Raw genomic sequence first — 19,969 nt, 5'->3', positions numbered from 1 at the left:
ATAAAGGTTGCACAACATTACATATGTACTAACCAACACTGAGTTGTATATTTAAATGGTTACTTATATGTTATATGAAATCTGCCTCATCAAATGAATCCCTAAATTCCTTTCAGCTCCAAATGTCCGCAACAATGTACAGTTACACCGTGAGTGAAGCCAAGTTATTTAAATTCACTTCACCGACCTCAAAGAAGATTGTGATGAAAGTAATACACTGTATATAGTTGTAGAAGCGACTGACAAAAGCCAACTGCCCGAGGAGGATCCTACTGAAAAGCCTTGCTGCCCAAAGTGAGTGCTGGGACCACCCCCCTCCAGCTGGTGAGAGCTGCAGAATTTCAGGCTGCGGCCCAAACCTACCAATCCATAATCTGCACTTTCACAAGGTCCCCAGATGGTAGCAGGTGCATCAACAGGTGGTAATTTGACAACGGCTGGTCTACGTGAATTTGGTCTGTAAGTTCTGGCAAGCATTCAGAAGAGAGACACTCACACATAGACTTAATCCGTCATTTCATAATTATTTTCTATTCTAATTTAAAGCCCTCGATAACCTCCTTCTATCATTGTCTTATCACCTTTTATAGTGTAAGCAGACTCTTTCTGAGGACATAGGTTACTACGGAAACGCACAAAGCCACTAATCAACACTAACGCAAATCCAACAAGAGTGACTCAGTGTGAAAGGTTAAATATCTTTCCTGATAAGTGCACACGCCATTCATGGCAGAGAGATTATATGCCCTCTCATGAAACAGAGAGGTGTATGAGCAAGTAAATGGGTCAGTGGACAGGTATATGGGAAAATAGACTATATCCTCATGAAGGGAACATCTTTTCTTTTATCCCATGTTAACTCCTCTCCAACTTTTACTTGGATTATTAAAAACAATCTTTTTAATTCACGAAAGAACTACTTGTGTGTAGTTTGACACGGTCTCCCAAATAATTAACTGATTTAATTTCTTGTTTGTTTTCCCTCTGTGTTCTAAAAAACGTTCTTTAGTGCTCACTTGAGAAGAAAGCCATTAATAAGCTTTACATGTCTTAGCATCAAGTGAAAATGAAGACAATGAAAATCAGGAACTTAGTCAATCTTTAATGTTGGGGGATACATTCCCCTAGAACACTGAGAGGATGAAATTATGAACAATGGAAACACTATGCAAAACCCTCTTTTATATGCTTTGCAATCAATTAGGAAGAGACCACAGTGAGAGACACTTCCTCACCCAACGCTATGAATGAAAGATGAAATCATCAGGCAATATGAAGATGAGAACTGTGATGATGTGAAAAATTAGGTACCGACGTTTTAACAAAAAATGGACTGTCCATTTTGGAAACCAATATGGCACCATCTACTAAGTGTGAAGAGGTGTCTACAATCCAGGCATCCTGAGGACCTCAAGAGATACGGGTGATAATTTTCCCCAGTGTACCGTCTGTAATAATAAAATAATAGGAACGACCCAAATGTCCATTGATGGCAGGATGGACAAAGACACTGTGGAGATGGTTCCATGTGTGGTGTTTCCTGTTGCCTAACAACGTGGCTTCAACTCAACAGATACTATTCCATGGAAAGGCAACTTCCATATGACCCACAAAAAATGATTCCATGTATACAAAGCCAAAGGCACAAAATACTCAATACATTGTGTATTAATACATAGACACAAGGTAATACTCTTAATAAGCGAAGGCAATTAAAACATATGAAATTCAGTCGAGTGCTTCCTCTTGCAGGCAGATAGAAGTTAATGGAATCAAGAAGTCAAATATAAGAGCATTATTTTTATTTATTTTTTAATTTTTTAATTAAAAAAATTTTTTAATGTTTATTTATTTTTGAGACAGAGAGAGACAGAGCATGAACGGGGGAGGGGCAGAGAGAGAGGGAGACACAGAATCGGAAGCAGGCTCCAGGCTCCGAGCCATCAGCCCAGAGCCCGACGCGGGGCTCGAACTCACGGATCGCGAGATCGTGACCTGAGCCGAAGTTAGACGCTTAACCGACTGAGCCACCCAGGCGCCCCGCATTATTTTTTTAATGGGGACTGGAAACGACGGTGATTGGCTCATGGCTGTTCTATGTATTTTGAAGCACTGTATTCACCTATATATTTTATAAATTGTTCTTGTAAATCCTGAGTATGCATTTTTAAAATGTCCATCAAAACAAAACAGAGTGAATCTAGAGTACTTGGAAATTCAACAGACACTAAATAATTCCTTTGAATATATTCATAAAACTCAGCCATATACCAGAATATAAGAGAAATCTCAATGCATTTAAAATAATCAAGAGCATACAAATTCCCTCTCTGATCACAGCAACTAAGAGAGACGACAGCAAGAAAATAAAAAAGACAGTTTTTTAAAAAACAGATTGTATATTTGGAATACAAGAATTGTAACATAAAAATGTGAATTCGGAATAATAAAATATGCAACCCTAATTAATTCCTAGTTTACAAAGGAAATCGGTGGTCCATATCTGCTCACAAAATGAAGTTATTTAGAACAGTAATGGTTTTATTTGCTCATTATGCTGGTGGTCAGCAATTTGGGTTAGTTTCAACTCACTGGTTCTTCCGCTGCTCCCATCTTGGGTTCCTCAGGAGCCCATTTGCCAGGACCATGGGGACCAGATGAGGTCAGTGCGGGATCCTTCGCAACTGGTCTCAGACCCCAAGCAGGCAAGAGAGGCAGCTCCAAGGGGTCTGACCAAGCCTCCCACCTGGCTGTGCAGCTCACTGTCCTTTGGACAGAGGAAGTCACAGGACAATATCAGATTCAAGGTGATGAAGAAGTAAAATCCACCTGTCAGAGGAAGGAGGAGAAGATCAATCACACTGAAAAGGTGTCTACCAATCGGGATGAGGAATTTCTGGCTAGCTTTTGGCTATCTGCTTAACCAAACAGAGGTTTAATTACCACATATTTACATATTGAAGAAGCTCTGGTAATAGAGGAGTTTTGGGATAGATATAGATTGAGATAGAGAGAGACGTATAGATGTAATACATGGATGGGCGGTTGTATGAATGGATGGATGGATATAGAAATACATGATAGAAGGATGAATAGATAGATGGATAGATATACAGATATATAATAGAAGATGGATGGATGGATGGATGGATGGATAGACAGATGGATGGCTGATGGGTGGATGGATGGATGGATGAATGGGTAGATAGATAATAGATGATGTGTGGATAGATGGATGGATGGATAGGTAGATGATGGATGAAGAAATAGATAGATAGATAGATAGATAGATAGATAATAGATGATGGATGGATGGATAGGTGCTGGATAGATGTACAGATGGATGATGGGTGGATGGATGGGTGGATAGATAGATAGATAGATAATAGAAGATGGATGGATGGATGGATGGATGGATGGATAGATGGATGGATGAATGGCTGATGGGTGGATGGATGGATAGATGATGGATGGATGAATGGGTAGATAGATAGATAATAGATGATGGGTGGATAGATAGATAGATAGATAGATAGACAGATAATAGAAGATGGATGGATGGATGGATAGATGGATGGATGAATGGCTGATGGGTGGATGGATGGATAGATGACGGATGGATGAATGGGTAGATAGATAATAGATGATGGCTGGATAGATAGATAGATAGATAATAGAAGATGGATGGATGGATGGATAATAGATGATGGATAGATGGATGGTTGGATAGCTGATGGATGCATAAATAGATGGATGGCTGATGGGTGGATGGATGGATAGATGATAGATGGATGAATGGGTAGATAGATAATAGATGATGGGTAGATGGAGGGATGGATGGATGTATAGACAGATAGATGATAGATGGATGAATAGATACATAGGTAACAGATGATGGATAGATGGATGGTTGGATAGGTGATGGATGGATGGATGGATAGATGATAGATGGATGGATGAATGGGTAAATGGATGGATGGATAGGTGATGGGTGCATGGATGATGAATGGACAGATGGATGGATAGATAGATAGATATGGAAAATAGGTAAATAGAGAGATGGTAGTTAGATCTCCCAAAACGTATATAAATGTGTAGACATCGATAGTTTTAAAAAAAAAAAAAATTAAAAGTTCAACTATAGAAATTAGTAAAAGAACAGTAGAGGAATCCCCAAATAGGAAAACAGCAACCATCAGAAGAAAAATTAATGAAATAGAAATGAAGCGTACCACAGGGGAACATCCGTAGATCCTCAAATAGCTACAAGGAAGTTTATGTGAAGCATGCAGCAGTGGTAAATGAAGACCCTGAGGTCCATCCTGAAGGTGGTTTATGCAGGACGCTGGTGGCAAAGTCAGGTGGAGGGATGGATTCTGCGACAGCTCAGAGACGCGGGCGGAGTTTTGCTGTAAACGTGAGGGTCGTCAGCTGAACGTGACATTGAAAACCATGCGGCCTTAGGAGACCACCCAGACAGACCCAACTGAGAAAGGAGACACGACTTGATGTATCCACAGATACCCATTCTACGGGATCTTCTCTAGCTGCAATAGTTCTTTTTTTTTTATTTTTTTTATATTTATTTATTTCTGAGACAGAGAGAGACAGAGTGTAAGCGAGGGAGAGGCAGAGAAAGAGGGAGTCAAAGAATCCGAAGCAGGCTCCAGGCTCTGAGCCATCAGCACAGAGCCTGATGCGGGGCTCGAACTCACACACCGTGAGATCATGACCTGAGCCGAAGTCGGACTCTCAACCGACTGAGCCACCCAGATGCCCCTGCAATAGTTCTTATGTGAGCTAGAAACCGTTAGTAATCAGGATTTTATGCAGGCACCAAAGTCAGCCACAAATCCCCTGAGGGGCTCCTCTGGGGCAGGTGAGATCACATTTTTAAGTGAACATTACATGATCCCTTTCAGCTTTGCAACTCAGCATTTGAGCTCTGTCTGAACACCTTTGTCACTTCAGCTGCGGCCAAAGTGCCTGCTTTTACAAAAAGCAATATTTAAAGTCATCAAGAAAAAAAAAAAAAGCAAAATCTGCCAGTCTCTTGTTATCACAGAGGAAAATTGTGCCTCTGCGACTATCTGCAGATAAACAAGACGTTCAATCAACGTGATTTTCTACTTGAAAGTGTTTGTCTCCTAAGACAGATGTACGAATATCTTTTCATAATCTACTGAAGTTCCCAGCGTTTGCTGTATTTACTCTTGACATTGAGACGTTTCATGTACATACTAAACCCTCTGAACTGTCACGTTTCTATTCAACAGTTTTGTTTTATTGTTTTATTTTATTTTATTTTACTTTTCAAAGCTCATATATTACAAGAAAATTAAACAACAACCACAAAACTATACAGCATGCACAATGAAAAAGTTTCAAATTTTCCAAGGAGTCAAAAGATGAAACTCTCTCTAGCTAATAGAGACAAACAGGTCAGTTGGAACACTGACTCACCATCTACTAAAGATACAAGACCCTGGGGCGCCCGGAGGGCTCAGTCGGTTGAGCGTCCGACTTCAGCTCAGGTCACCATCTCGCGGTCTGTGAGTTTGAGCCCTGCGTTGGGCTCTTTGCTGATGGCTCAGAGCCTGGAGCCTGCTTCCGATTCTGTGTCTCCCTCTCTCTCTGCCCACCCCCCTCCCCTGCTGTCTCTCTCTCTCTGTCTCTTTCTGTCAAAAATAAATCAACGTTAAAAAATAAATAAAGTAACACTTTGTTTAAAAAAATTAAAAGATATAAAAGCCATTTTGCATTTCAACTGCATTGATTCCATAGCTTGTCTCAATCTTTCTTGTGGACCGTTTTTGTTTTTGTTTTTGTTTTTCTGCAAATGTCCTCCTGACTGTGATACAGCATATCAGGCCTTTGTAAAACTTGAAGTCAGCCTGAGAAATAATCCTGACTCACAACCAGGACTATGCCTTGGAGCACATTGTTTAGCATTTTTGGACCTCGAAAATCTCTTATGGATAATAAATAGTTTCTTACATAGAATCTCCAGGGTCATCATTATGCTTAATTCCATTTTTTAAGATACTTTTTATGTTTTTATTTTATTTTGAGACAGAGACAGAGTGTGAGCAGGGGAGGGGCAGAGAGGGACGGAGACACAGAATCGGAAGCAGGCTCCAGGCTCTGAGCTGTCAGCACAGAGCCTGATGTGGGGCTCAAACTCACACACCGTGAGATCCTGACCTGAGCAATGTCAGATTTTTAACAGACTGAGCCACCCAGGCGCCCCATGCTTAATATCATTTTAATAAAAACCAAAAGTTTGGGATGGAGGTCAGAAGATCAGCCAAGATAAATATGTTTATATTTTGTGCTAGAATTGATTTTCTTTTTAATTCTTGGAGAATTTTTTCATTCTGCTTTTTTTTTTAAATAATACTGTGAAATTTACTTTTGCCCATACCCCAGTGTCATGATTTAGGTCAATGGCTCTCAGTTAAGTGTTGTTTTACCACTCTTATTTTCCCTGCAGGAGACGATAGAAAACCCCTGGAAACATGTTTGAGTATCTGGGGTCGACACTGTAGAATGCCACTGGGATCTAGTGGACAGAGATCAAGGATGCTTGTAACAAACATCCCAGAGGCACTGGACGGCCCCACGTCAAAGAATCACTCACCCCTACCTCTCAACAGTGCCGAGGCTGAGAAAGTCTGGCTTAGCAAAACAAAATTAAAATTGTGCACTAAAAAAAAAATGTGAACCATCTAAGTCCCGATGACAGTAAGACAGGCTCCCCCACCCCCAGCTTTGCTTGAAATCTGATGGTGCACATTTCCACCATAACTTCTCAATGACTTCAACTGTTACGACACGCAGATGACTGCCCAGCAAACACGTGAGCTTACACAGGCTGACTACGAAATTATTAACACAGAAGATACGTAGAACAGGATGTGAGTCAGTATGAAACTATGAAAGAGAGAGAGAGAGGGCAGAGAAGGGGCAGAGAGAGAGAGGGAGAGAATCCCAACCAAACTCCATGGTCAACATGGAGACCGAGGGGGGTTCCATCCCACGTGTCTGGGATCATGACCGGACCCAAAATCAAGAGTTGGACGTTCAACCGACTGAGCCACCCAAAAGCCCCTTTTTAATTTCTGTTTTGATTTGGCTTTTATTAACCTAAAACGCATTTATCCATGAGGCCTGAAAACATCACTCAAAGTTCATGACGTCAATAGTCTCCGATTCCATTTATACACAATGTCTGACTGGAGGGTGTCAGGTGTTCGCGGAGGGGTGGGGAAGGGGTGCCATGGGGATGGGGTCTCATTTAGGGTGATGAAAACGTCCTGGAACTAGAAAATTGTGGGGGTTGCACCACATTGTGGGTGTACTAAACGGACCTGAATCGTGCCCTTTAAAATAGTTAAAATGGCAACTTTTGCATGTATTTGATCGCAATAAAAAATTTTTAAATGAATACTCTTTACCAGTAGCTGGGATGTGGGGGACATGGGGCCACAAGGCCCAAAGGTTACAGAGTTGCAGTCAGAAAATGAGTAATTTCTGGAGATCTAACGCACAACATTGTGAGCATCGTGACCAGCACTGTATTACATGCTTCAAAGTTGCTAAGAAACCTCATCTTAATTTTTACCCCCACAAAAAAGAAATGGCAATACTGTGACCTGACCAAGGGTTCATCTAACACTGTGGTGGAAATCATATTGCAACATTTAAGTCTATCCATGCAACACGTTATACCCCTTAAACTTACACAAGGCTCTATAGCAGTTACATCTCGCTAAAAATGTTCAGTAAATTAAATGGTGCACGCAAGTAAATAAATTAAATGCAGAAACGGCAATAGTCAACATACGCACACGCACACACACACACACATACACACACAGAAGCAAAGATTCCCTACAAGTTTACTTAAAGTGAAAAATTACATTGTTTCATTTGAGAGCAAGCTGTTAACATTTCACAATGCAGAACATGAAAAAAAACACAAGGAATATTTTGTTGCTATTTTAGCAGAGTTACACAATATTTTTCAAGTACATGTTTCTTGTATAGATAGATTGGTTGAGATCATAGTTCTATGGCGACATTCAGGGATATATAGTATTTTTATTTTGGGGGGGCTCCTGGGTGCCTCTGTGGGTTAAGCGTCCGACTCTGGCTCAGGTCATGATCTTACGGTTCATGAGTCTGAGCCCCACGTAGGGCTCTGTGCTGACAGCTCAGAGCCTGGAGCTGCTTCGGATTCTGTGTCTCCTGCCCTCTCTGCCCCTCCCCTGCTCACACTCTCTCTCTCTTAAAAATAAATAAACATTAAAAAAATTTTAAAAATATATATTTTTATTTTATATTTTCATTATTTAAGCTCCTATTTAGTGAGACATCCGTATATGGTAGGAAGAAAGAAAGAAAGAAAGAAAGAAAGAAAGAAAGAAAGAAAGAAAGGTGATGTGCATGACAAGAGTGCTTCACCCCCTTGTGTTGTGTCGGTCCGAGTCTCCCAAGAGCCTTGCAAAGGGGGATGAGCCCTGTGACAGCTGTATTGGGGAAACTCTTGGGCAGAAAAAAAAATCACAGGATGTGTGGCGTCCCAGCAGACTCCAGGATGAAGTAACCAGACCATCCAGGACACTTCTGCAGCCAAGGTCACACACACACGTTTTGAGGACAGAGGGTTACTCTTATCCCAGGCCGACACATCCCGAAAGGAAGATGTCTTCTCCGTGATCCTCTTTATTAACTTTTGTGGTAGTCTGCATTCCTGTGCTTCTGTAACTGATTTAATTTTTTAATGTTTATTTATTTTTGAGAGACAGAGAAACAAAATGAGAGCAGGGGAGGGGCAGAGAGAGAGGGAGACACAAAATCCAAAGCAGGCTCCAGGCTCCCAGCTGTCAGCAAAGAGCCCGATGCAGGGCTCGAACTCATGAACTGTGAGATCCTGACCTGAGCCGAAGCTGGACACTTAACCCACAGAGCCACCCAGGTGCCCCCGGGACTTATTTAAATATTCTCCTGTTGATGGAGACAGAGTGGCTGTGTAACCAATGGTCCTGAGAAAAAAACACCCATCGTCCGGAATAATGTCCCATCTGGAGACCCACCTGCTGGAAGGAATTATAATTAAGACAATGACAAGGCAAGTTCAACGCAGGTGTGAGGGGAGAGGGGGACAGATGTTGGACCGCCTTGGGCCGCGGCTTAAATATCAATGCAGCGGACTCACACTCCAACGTGGGCTCTGGGGTCTCCTTCCTCCCCCTGAACACACAAGAACAGGATGCATTTCATCGAAGTCAGCGCATCATTTATATGCACTGTGAGCTCCGGGGACCTTTCCTTAACACTCACAAGCCATGAAGACGAATCGTTCTTAATAAACAAACACCCAGATAAATGTAACAATCCGGCTTGAAGCCACAGCAGAATTATTTCTAGGATTTAATGGGCTTAATTCTGCATAAACAACATGTTATAGGGGGAAATATATATATATGTATATATATATATATATATATATATATATATATATATACATAAGTTATATATACATATATATAAGTAACTCTTTATAATAATAGTTTAACTGAAATTAAGTGCTTGATTTATTTTTAGCAAGTGTGTTTGTCTTTGGAACCCCATCTCATTCCACATGGATTTAAGACAGTGTATTACGCAGTTAATATCCAATTCTGTGCAAGAACATGCTATACATATTCTTGTATGTTTTGATTTCCTGGAGGTAAAATCATTAATACCTTTTCCCCCACTCAGGCTAGGTGCTCCGTAAGCGCCCATGGCATGAGAAAAGCGTAAAGCAAAAATACGTCAAAGAAAACCAACCAACGTTTCCACCTGGCAGAATTGAAATTGTATTTACATTTGGTGTTCCCTTGGAAAGTGACAAGTTTCAGGTCTTGTCAGATCCACCCTACAGGTGGGTCTCTCTCCTGTGATGCCGTCTTGCTCAAGGTGAGAGGGATAATTCTTGCTGTCACGGCAACAGGGGATCCTTCATGGAGAGACCTATCCACGAGGCGATCCACGCGGACCCTGTGTTGTCAGAGAAGATGGGGACACGGGGTGGCCTGAGGCCACTGGAATCATCTCTTTGTAGAGCTCGTTTTAATCAGGTAGCATCTTAAGATCACATCAAGATGTCGCATATTCCGGCCTATTCCTTTGTTGTAGATTAATTGATCATGTACGTGTGGCTTTCCTTCTGGGCTGTCTGTTCCCCTGCACTGATCTGTGTGTCTACACTCGAAACTAATATAACACAGTGTGTTAATTATACTTCAGTAAAGAGGGGGAAAATCCCATTAACACAACCCACCCTTCTTTGCTTCTATCCTCACTCATTTCAAAGCCTACAATTAAATATTTCGCCCAAGTGTCAAAGCTGAGCGGTTGAGGACTGGGCTCTTACCTACACGCAAAGTCCGTCTCCTTTTCGTTACACCTTATCTTCTGCCCAGCAGCCCGCCATCGAGCAATGAGACATTATCAAGAATCCCCGAAATGCCCGTGTAGAAGGAGAAAGCTACTCATGCCTGTGGACCGTGAGGAAACGTGAAAAATACTGTAAGTTACCCAAACACACACGCTTCACTCCACACGGTTGTAATTGCGCGTTCACCTAAAAAGGTTGGCTTTTCCCGTTCCCTGTGCACGTGAGATAAGCGAGCCACAGATTGTCTGACATACATCACCAAGTCCACCACCAGCAGGATAAGAACTTTTATGCGAAATTGCCCATGTGTCTTCATTTCCATCTTTAAAAGCGCATTCACGGACCAGATGCATCCGTAGCTTAAAAATTGCTTCACGGTGACACGAATAGAAAACCGTAATGTCTCATTTAATTAGCAACGGAATTAAAATGCAAGAACGCAGAACAAAGCTGAGTGTTTCTCAAGTGATGTGTCCAAGTTTCTTTCTTTCTTTTTTTTTTTTTTTAAACCCGACACAAATCCCCCTTTCGCCAAATGTTATCATTATGATGCATTCTCCCCACCGGAGTTAGATGCCTACATTCTCGTCGAATGACTCATTGCGCACACGTCTTATTGCGCAAAATTGTCCGGAAGACAAAAGTGTTAACACATATATGGAGAGAGGCATCGGACGGATTCCTCCCCGGAGCCCTCAGGAGAACCCAGCACCGTCAACACCTTAATCTCAGAATTAATGACTGTCAGAACTGTTAGGCGATAAATTTATGTTATTTAAGGCACTCAATTTGTGGTACTCTGTTATGGCAACATTAGTCAACTCACACTTTTGAGTAGAAAATTAGAAGATTCAGGACACTTGGCAGGTATCTTTATGGTTTATGTTCATGACCACTTTGGTCTTATTAAAGCACTAATTAGAACATATGTCACATTTTGATTTTTTTTAAAGTCTAGGCATTTTTTAAAATAGTTATTATATTTCTTTTGTTGGCCTGTTTTCACGGCTTTTGGACACTGCCTCCTTCCTGTGGCCACACATGGCATGCTCTCTATGTCCTCATCTCCTTTTCTTTCTTTTTTTAATGTTGACTTATTTATTTTGAGAGGTGGGGAGGGGCAGAGAGAGAGGGAGACACAGAGTCCGAAGCGGGCTCGGGGCTCTGGGCTGTCAGCACAGAGCCCGACGCAGGGCTTGAACTCATGAACTGCTAGATCATGACCTGAGCAGAAGTCGGACGCTTAGCCGGCCGAGCCACCCAGGTGCCCCCTCACCTCCTGTTCTTACAAGGTCACAGGCCCTATTGGACTAAGGCACATCCTACTGACCTTATATGCCCTTAATTATGTCTTAGAGACTGTATCCAAATACATTCTGAGTCACGGGGAGTTAGAATTTCAAGGTATGTATTTGTGGAGGCCACCCTTCAGGCCATAATGTAACCCGATATAACCAACCTTCAGATGCCCCAAACCATACCAATGGAGGCCCACTGGTAAATCTCTACAGTTCCAAAAAGGGAAACCCTACTGCACCTGAGATGTAGCCGTGGAATATACTAAACATGGGAGATCCTCCCTGGGGGAGAACAAGTACACTTGCACATGGGGAAGGAAGCTGTGCGGGTCTTCCTTAGAGAACGCACCCCCTAAGCTGGGTCTCCATACATGGGCTCCCTAGCCTCCTTTCCCAAATATTTCTTCATACTAAAGTAGCGATGTTTTCCTTTTGCTAGAAGACCTTGGGTGTGTGGAGGCTGAATAAACGTTCCTCGGCCATGGGTTGCCTGGACATCTGGAAGAATCACTCAACCCCACAGATTCTGAACTTGGAGTTGCACAAAGTGAGGAGATATGCATGAGCAGTGCGACCCATGCTGTTGTCTTCCGCCATCTTGAATTCCCATTACCCTTCGGGAGCTAAGCCTTCCCCATGTAATCTTGGGCTGACAGTCAACCTCCCCTTTCTACCTCCTCCAATGAGCCAGGGTCCCAGCCTTGATGAAATCCCTCACTTTGTCTCGGAATGCTCCAGGGAGACACCAGAGCCACATTGGCAAAACGAAGCACCATCACGGTCACCTGGAGGACTTGTCACAACACAGATTGGCGGCTCCCACGTCCACAGATTCTGATTCTATAGGTTGAGGGCAGGCCCCAAGAATCTCCATGTCAAATACATTCCCAAAGACATCTCTGTTGCCTCTGGTTCAGAGATAACACCACGGAGAACACGTGTGCTAGATCAAATTACGATCAAGATCCTTCCAAGCATGATTGGGAGAGGGGAAAAAAAGGAAGATGCTTTATTATTTTCCTGCCATTGGCAACTTGCCCAAGGACCCTACGTGGTCGTCTTTTCCACAGCAAGGAGGAAGTCTGCATGCCCAGTGAAATCCTTCTGCCAAGGACAGGGAACCAATAGATGGGGAGGGAACCAGAGCACCGGTAACTCTGTTTAAGTCGTTCTAGGCAGACATGTCCCGGCCAAACCTAAACCAGCTGAAGTCACACAGCTTACACTCTTGTTTAAGCTGATTTAAGTCTGGTTTCGGTCACGTTTGGCAGAAAGAGACTTTATCAGCACGGTCTGATACTTTCTTTAAAAGGAACACAAAAATTAATTAGATTAAGTACTGTGCAAAAAGGTATTCTGTGCAGAAAAATCCATCGAGATCGTTGCCTCAAAACCACTCCAGTAAAACGGTGCTAAGATAACGATTTGCAACAGGCAGTGGATGGAACAGCCAAAAAAAGAAAAGAAAAAAAAAGAAAAAGAAAGAAAAATGAAAGAAAGAAAGAAAGAAAGAAAGAAAGAAAGAAAGAAAGAAAGAAAAAGAAAAACAACACCAACAAAGGTAATTTCCTTTTTGAAAGGGCCCGAGGCTTCCCTGCTGCATTTTACTAGATGTAAATAAAAGAACACGAATGCTTAGCAAATGTTCACCTATTTCCTTCTCTTTGTTGAATCGTGCATCAAAATAACAAGACAATAAAAATGCGGCCTTCACCACAAAAGCAGCCAAAAGAAAAAAAAATAAATAAAGTAAAAATGTTACATGACATGTAAGGGTGAAAAACTAATTCTGTTTGAAATGATTATCCCCATACTCGCTTGCTGGGTAGATTTTCTCTTTTTGTCATTTTTTTTTCAATTTCTTTCATGTTTATTTCTTTTTGAGAGAGACAGAGAGAGAGAGCGAGCGTGAGCGGGGGAGGGGCAGAGAGAGGGAGACACAAAACCCGAAGCTCTGAGCTCTCAGCACAGACCCTAATGTGGGGCGCAAACCCATGAATCGTGAGACCATGACCTGGGCTGAAATCAAGAGTTGGAGCTTTAACCGACTGAGCCACCCAGGCGCCCCTGCTGGGTAGATTTTAAAATGACATATTCTTTTCTTTAGCGTTAATCCTGAATTTTTCTTTTACAAAATGAAATCTGCGAATCATGACACGTTTTATGGCATAATAATTGAGGAATGGGGTCACGTGTCACATAATTTTGAGCCCTACTTGGGGGCTTAATCGGTTTGCCATTTTGCATTCCCTGCTTAGGTTATTTAAACTTTCCTCATCTGTGAACTGGAAAAATGTAATCCCCAGCGAACAGAGTTGCAGTGAAGGCGTAGATGATGAAGCTATTAACACAATCATCTGGAAGACAGTATAAGGCTCACACACACGTTAAATAATACTAATCATGCATGTCAATATCATGCGTGACAGTCTTGAAAGACAATAAAATATTGCAACATCCATAAGACAGTCTGGATTGTTTGTCATCTCATGGGAGGAAAGAGAATTAGGTCTGGGCTTTGGCACACTTCTCGGTCTCTGAGCGTGACAGAAAGTTCTCCTTCACTGGGAGGCATGGTAAATGCCTCCATGTATGTAAACATCTCTTATCTGTCTGACGATGGAAACAATCGATGTGTTTATCCTTGATGACACAGCTTCGTGCAATCACATGAAGAATCTTCAGAGTTGGCCCTTGAGTCCCACTCAGGGGCACTAGACCCAGAAATCTGCATTCAGGAATCCTTCTTGGAGCCCGAAAGGCCAGCCAGCCAGCAATAGGAAACTATGAATCAATCCATCAATCAATATCCCATGGAGGTGACCGACATCAATGTCACAGTGTCACTTCATTTTGGGGTTTCGAGGGGGTTGGATGGAATAGTTAGGACTCTGGTTCTGGAATGGAGCTTTATGGGGTCAAATTCTGGCCTGGCCAGTGGCTGCCTGAGCATCCTCATTGTTTAACCCACCGGTGCCTCTGTTTCTCAATCCGTAAAATGGGGATACACCCTGGGCCCACAAGCGTCTTGTGACGAAAACATGAACTACAGGCTACACACCAGTGACAGACACATCATCAACACTCCGTTGGCCTTGAATGTACTATTATTTTGTCACAGCCCACTGGATGGCTCGCTTTGATTTTTTAGAATCTAGGTATGATGGAGAAAAGCAGGTGAGTCCGTACAGTGGTGAAAACACACGAGCTGGGACAAGAGAGCCCTAAGGTAACAGCGTCACAGGAGCTGGAGGTTAGGAGGTGGACATCCTTGGGGCCCCTGTTGTTCCGCGTACCTGGACACAGGCTCAAAAGATAGCCACCCCAGGTATGTTTGCTGTTTATTAAATGTTCACCATGTACCACACTCAGAGCTAGACCTTTATGTGTATTATCTTGTCTAAGGCTCCTGATGTTAGGCAGGAGGAATCTGAGGCTGGGAGAGATTCCCCACATTCCCAAGGAAGGACGCTTGGTCTGTCTAGTCAGGGAAGGGGGTGCTCTGATCTACTCACCTGCCCTCCCTCTCACGGCACTCAGGTCTCCAGGGCGTCCTTCGGGTGTAGAACAGCTTCCCGAGGAATCCTCACTCATCCCCTCCTCCAAAGCTCCATGTGGAAATTTCTGTCCTGAATGGGTCATCCCAGAAACCCAGAGCCTGGGCCCCGAACTCAAGAGCAACATGACCCACACCAGAGAAGTCCCTGACGGAAAGCAAGCCCCTCCGAAATGCAGTAAAAATTCCACTTTATTTAATTAAGATGCACCACTTGATTACTGTCTAGCCATTTAATAATTTTGTTTTTGCCATTAAATGGATTTTTACTTCCATGTAATTACTTTAATTTGTTTTGCGATACGTTCTCAGACACATCAATAATGCCTTCAGCCAGAACAAACACTCGGACTCTTAAATCAAGTCAACACAGGCCTAATGTGACAATGCTTTGCCTTCACTACCAAAAGATGAAAGTAACTTGGGAGAAATTTGTCAAAACTGGAAACAAGTCTTCCGGGTGGAAAAAAAAACAACACAAAAAACAAAAACCAGCAGCCAGAGGAGTGGTAATTTTTCCAACATCCTTTCTTCATATTAGGCTCCACGTGCTAATACATACCCTCAGGTAATAGAAACATCGTTCTGTGTTTGATGTGGGTGGTTGATAACAAAAGGAGCCAAGCAACTCTGATTCCACCCCATCCTGAATCAGACACGCGGCTCAGAGCATCGGCACACAAAAATCACAGGTTCTCTGATCTTTCTGTTAGCTGAGAAACTACTAATTCGGGATAATTCAGGGGCGCCTGGATGGCGGAGTTGTTGAAGCATCTGACTCTTGACCTCAGCTCAGGTCTCGGTCAGGGTCGTGAGTTGAAGCCCTGCCTTGGGCTCCATTGTTGGGTGTGGAGACTACTTAAAAAAAAAAACAAAAAAGAATAATTCATACCTGCTCTTCTAGGAAAAGCCATTGAAGATAATGGGTATATTTTGAGTCTGAAAACCTTGAACATCTCAATGAGGAAGGCTGCTCATGCATCGATGGAAATTATTAATTACACTGATAATTATTTAGTATAAACTTGGCACCAACCCTGATTTGGGCAACGAAGCTGGAATTAATCAAGCCCGTGGTTCATGGAGCTTTGTTTCTACCCCAAGGGTCAGTGTGTGCATGGAGGTGAGAGCACATTATAAACAAACACGTCAGAGAGAGACAGACAGACAGAGAGATAGACAGATGACACAAGCGCCTGGGTGGCTCAGTCGGTTGAGCGTATGACTTTGGCTCAGGTCATGATCTTGTGGTCTGTGGGTTCGAGCCCCACGTTGGGCTCTGTGCTGACAGCTCAGAAGCTGGAGCCTGCTTCTGATTCTGTGTCTCTCTCTCTCTCTGCCCCTCCCCCGTTCATGCTCTGTCTCACTCTGTCTCAAAAATAAATAAACGTTAAAAAAAAATTTTTAAAAAGAAATGAAAATCCAAATGTGTCCCTGATACCTTTTCACTCCCTTCGACATTGGAACACTGTCCTTTCCTTTTGCCAGACAAAATGGTGGCCCTATTTTTCCTCTTTATTATCTCCTTCCTTCTGTCTACTTCTTTCCGACACACACACACACACCAACATTAGACAATCCCCAAAGCATGTTTGTACACAACACAAAAAGTTCAGCACCATGGGGGACACCCTCAGCACTCATCGATTTCCATCTTCCCCTTGAGACATGTGAGGGGGTGCTTCGGACCCTAGGTGCAGAATTGAGAATCTACAGAAGTGAGGCTTTCCTGGCTTCCCACAATGAACCAGGGCACAGAGGGGACCAGCATATGCTTCTCCCAGAGAGTCGTGTCTCATAGGAAGTTTCTAGCAACTGCCTATTGTGATACAGCAAGAAAGACACCAGACCAGTGGTTTCATTCTGTGTGTGCCCAATAGTGAGTCCGTGTAGGATTCTATGGCTGCTTTAGGCCCTGGGGAAATCACAGGAACTAAACCAAGAGCTTGTATGCAAGGAGTGTGTATTTAAACATTTAAATGGGGCGCCTGAGTGGCTCAGTCGTTTAAGTGTCCAACTTCGGCTCAGGTCATGATCTCACGGTTCGTGGGTTGGAGCCCCACGTCGGGCTCTGTGCTGACGGCCCAGCACCTGGAACCGGCTTCCGACTCTGTATCTCCCTCTCTCTCTCTGCCCCTCCCCTGCTCATGCTCTGTCTCTCTCTGTTGCAAAAATAAACTTAAAAAAATAAACACTACAAATAATGAAGAAAATAAGCACTTTAACGACTGCCTTCCAACTAAACTCCCACCTGAAAGGACATAAACTATCCACGCGATCCCAATGCACAGTGATAGCAGGTAGGGATCTTCCTCTTCATCCTTCTGCTCTAAAAGTTTAATGAAGAAAAAAGGGAAGCGAAAAGAATAGAGAGAAAAATCATTCATCCCGCATTTTGTCCAGAAAGGGGTATGAGAAAATCTGTGCGCTTTGGTGGCCCTTTTCATCTTGTGCATTTCTATATAAAAATATATTAGTTTCCTAAGGCCATCAGAAGAGATGAGCACAAACTGGATGTCTTAAAACAAAAGGAATTCATCCTCCCCAGCTCTGGAGACCAGAAGGCTGAGATCTAGGCAGGGTAAGACCACTGAGATCCAGGCAGGACAGGACCACTGAGATCCAGGCAGGGCAAGGCCGTGCTCCCTCCTGAGGCTCTAGGCGAGGGTCCTTCTCACCTCTTCCAGCTTCTGAGGCTCCAGGCGTCCCTGGGCTTGTGGCCGCGTCCCTCCCATCTCTTCCTCCGTCTTCACGTGGCTTCTCCTGTGTGTCTGCATCTCTCCTCTTCCATCTTGTATAAGGACACGAATATTGGATTAGTGCCCACCCTACTGGCTTCCTTTGATTCCATCTGCAAAGATCCTTTTTCGAAATAAGTCCACATTCACAGGTACCTGACATTAGGACTTCAACATATCTTTTTGGGGAACACGATTCATCCCGTGAGAAAAGGTAAGAAGCTGAGAGAAGCGTATGTGCGTAGAATAGACGATGTATTGGAAAAGTCCTAGAGGTAAAAAGTAAAGTAGAAACTCGACAGCCTCGTGGGCCCTAAGCTCAGTTTTACAGCTGAGGGTCGCATCATAAAGTCTCTGCACTCAGTGTTTAAAGCTCCAGAGGTTGTGTGGACCTGAGAAGGAGTCCAATTAGCAAGGGCAGTTGACTCTTGCCTCACAAAGCAGCTGCTGCAATGAGGACACAGGTCCCCAGTAGCAGATGTAGATGTGATCGTGTGCATGTCCCCAGCAACCTTCGGGGCCAGTGGGCGCTCGGACCAGCACCCTACGAAGCACATAATAAGGAGAAACCTGAGACCACCATCTATCTCCCTTCCTCGATCCCATCATGCATCCCTCGTACGTTTCTTTTCTCCATACTGAAGGTGGCTTTCCACAAAGGGCTTCTATTTAAAGAGCTATCAACAATGCATCCTTTGAGATGGGTAGAAATGAAATGATTCACACTCTCGGAGCCCAAAGACGAGTTATGACGATGCTTTGGATTTTTACATCACTGTGGTCAACTAGATCTCCTATCATCGATTTCTGGGAGGTGTTTCTCCCACTGAAACATTCATACATAATTATTCCGTGTAATCGTTACCCCAGAAGGTCTTTCTACCTCCAACCTCGCAACATGGAACACTCCAATCTCACATACAGACATCGTGAAACATATTTTGGAATGTCAGTATATGTCACACGGTTTCAGTATTTCATCTCCCAGATAAACTATACAAAAGTATATGCTTTGTTTTAATTTTTGAACTTGTTTCTGCACCTTTCCCGTTATTGATATACGTACTTGGAAGTAACATACCGCCGTGGCCTTAAATGCTACACATAAAAAACACTTTCAATCCACGTGCAACCATTGAGCATTTTGCTTTATGTCCGGTAACTTATTAAACAATATGCCTTTTAGTCCTGGAGCAAAGAAGACCTTGACAAATTTATTAACAAACATAAGTTCATTAAAATGATCCTGTGGCTACATAATTTATGAAGTAATTAATTCTGACTTAAAACAATTATTTACTTGAAACTCAAATTTGCTCTGAAACCCAAAGCAATGTTTCGTCGCCACGACATAATAAAGTTCTTATGTAATTACTAATTAGTCTCAAGTGTGACAAATGTTTTAATTAAAATCACTCAAACAGTTAAGCATTTAACACTTTTTTTTTCATTTTCCCATTTTATTTGCCTTAGATTAACTGTTTAACAGTCCCCGAGAGTCCACCCATAACACAGACACCCGTAAGAAAGATTGGACAACTCACCCCCTCGCAGACAGGTGTGCTGTGCCTTGCTGTTATTGCCAAGGTTGCCCTCTAGAATATCTGTAGTAGAGTGAGGCAGCCAAAGTCACCGAGAACTTGTCCTAGAGAATCTCTAACTGCTGCATTCAAGGTCTCTTTTTATGCATCAGGAGCTAGACCCACCCAGTCTTGTGCGCTGTGCAATCTGTCTGCTCACCAAGGCTGCGCTGGCTGGGGGAATGGGTGGGTCATCAAAGCTCCTTAGCTCTTCGAGACTGTGTGTGCCCGTGAGGCGGAACGGATGAAGGCTCAGAACACCAATGAGTGCATTCCGACTGGTGGCTTATGGGCGCAAAAAACGTCGTGCTCAATGGTGCCTGTTGGGTCCTCATGGAACACCAAGCCAA

General features: G+C 43.1%; 1 non-coding gene across 1 annotated transcript; it reads left to right on the top strand.

Moving 5' to 3' along the window:
- Nucleotides 1-16,495: 16,495 nt before the first annotated feature.
- On the top strand, nt 16,496-16,580 carry TRNAQ-UUG (transfer RNA glutamine (anticodon UUG)). The gene is given in 2 exon segments: nt 16,496-16,532; nt 16,544-16,580. It is a non-coding gene; the product is annotated as a tRNA-Gln (tRNA).
- The last annotated feature ends 3,389 nt before the right edge of the window (nt 16,581-19,969 follow it).

The sequence above is a fragment of the Acinonyx jubatus genome, chromosome X, assembly GCF_027475565.1.
Source record: "Acinonyx jubatus isolate Ajub_Pintada_27869175 chromosome X, VMU_Ajub_asm_v1.0, whole genome shotgun sequence".
In the NCBI taxonomy this organism is placed as follows: Eukaryota; Metazoa; Chordata; class Mammalia; order Carnivora; family Felidae; genus Acinonyx; species Acinonyx jubatus.
This window is presented reverse-complemented; position numbering and strand designations above follow the sequence as displayed.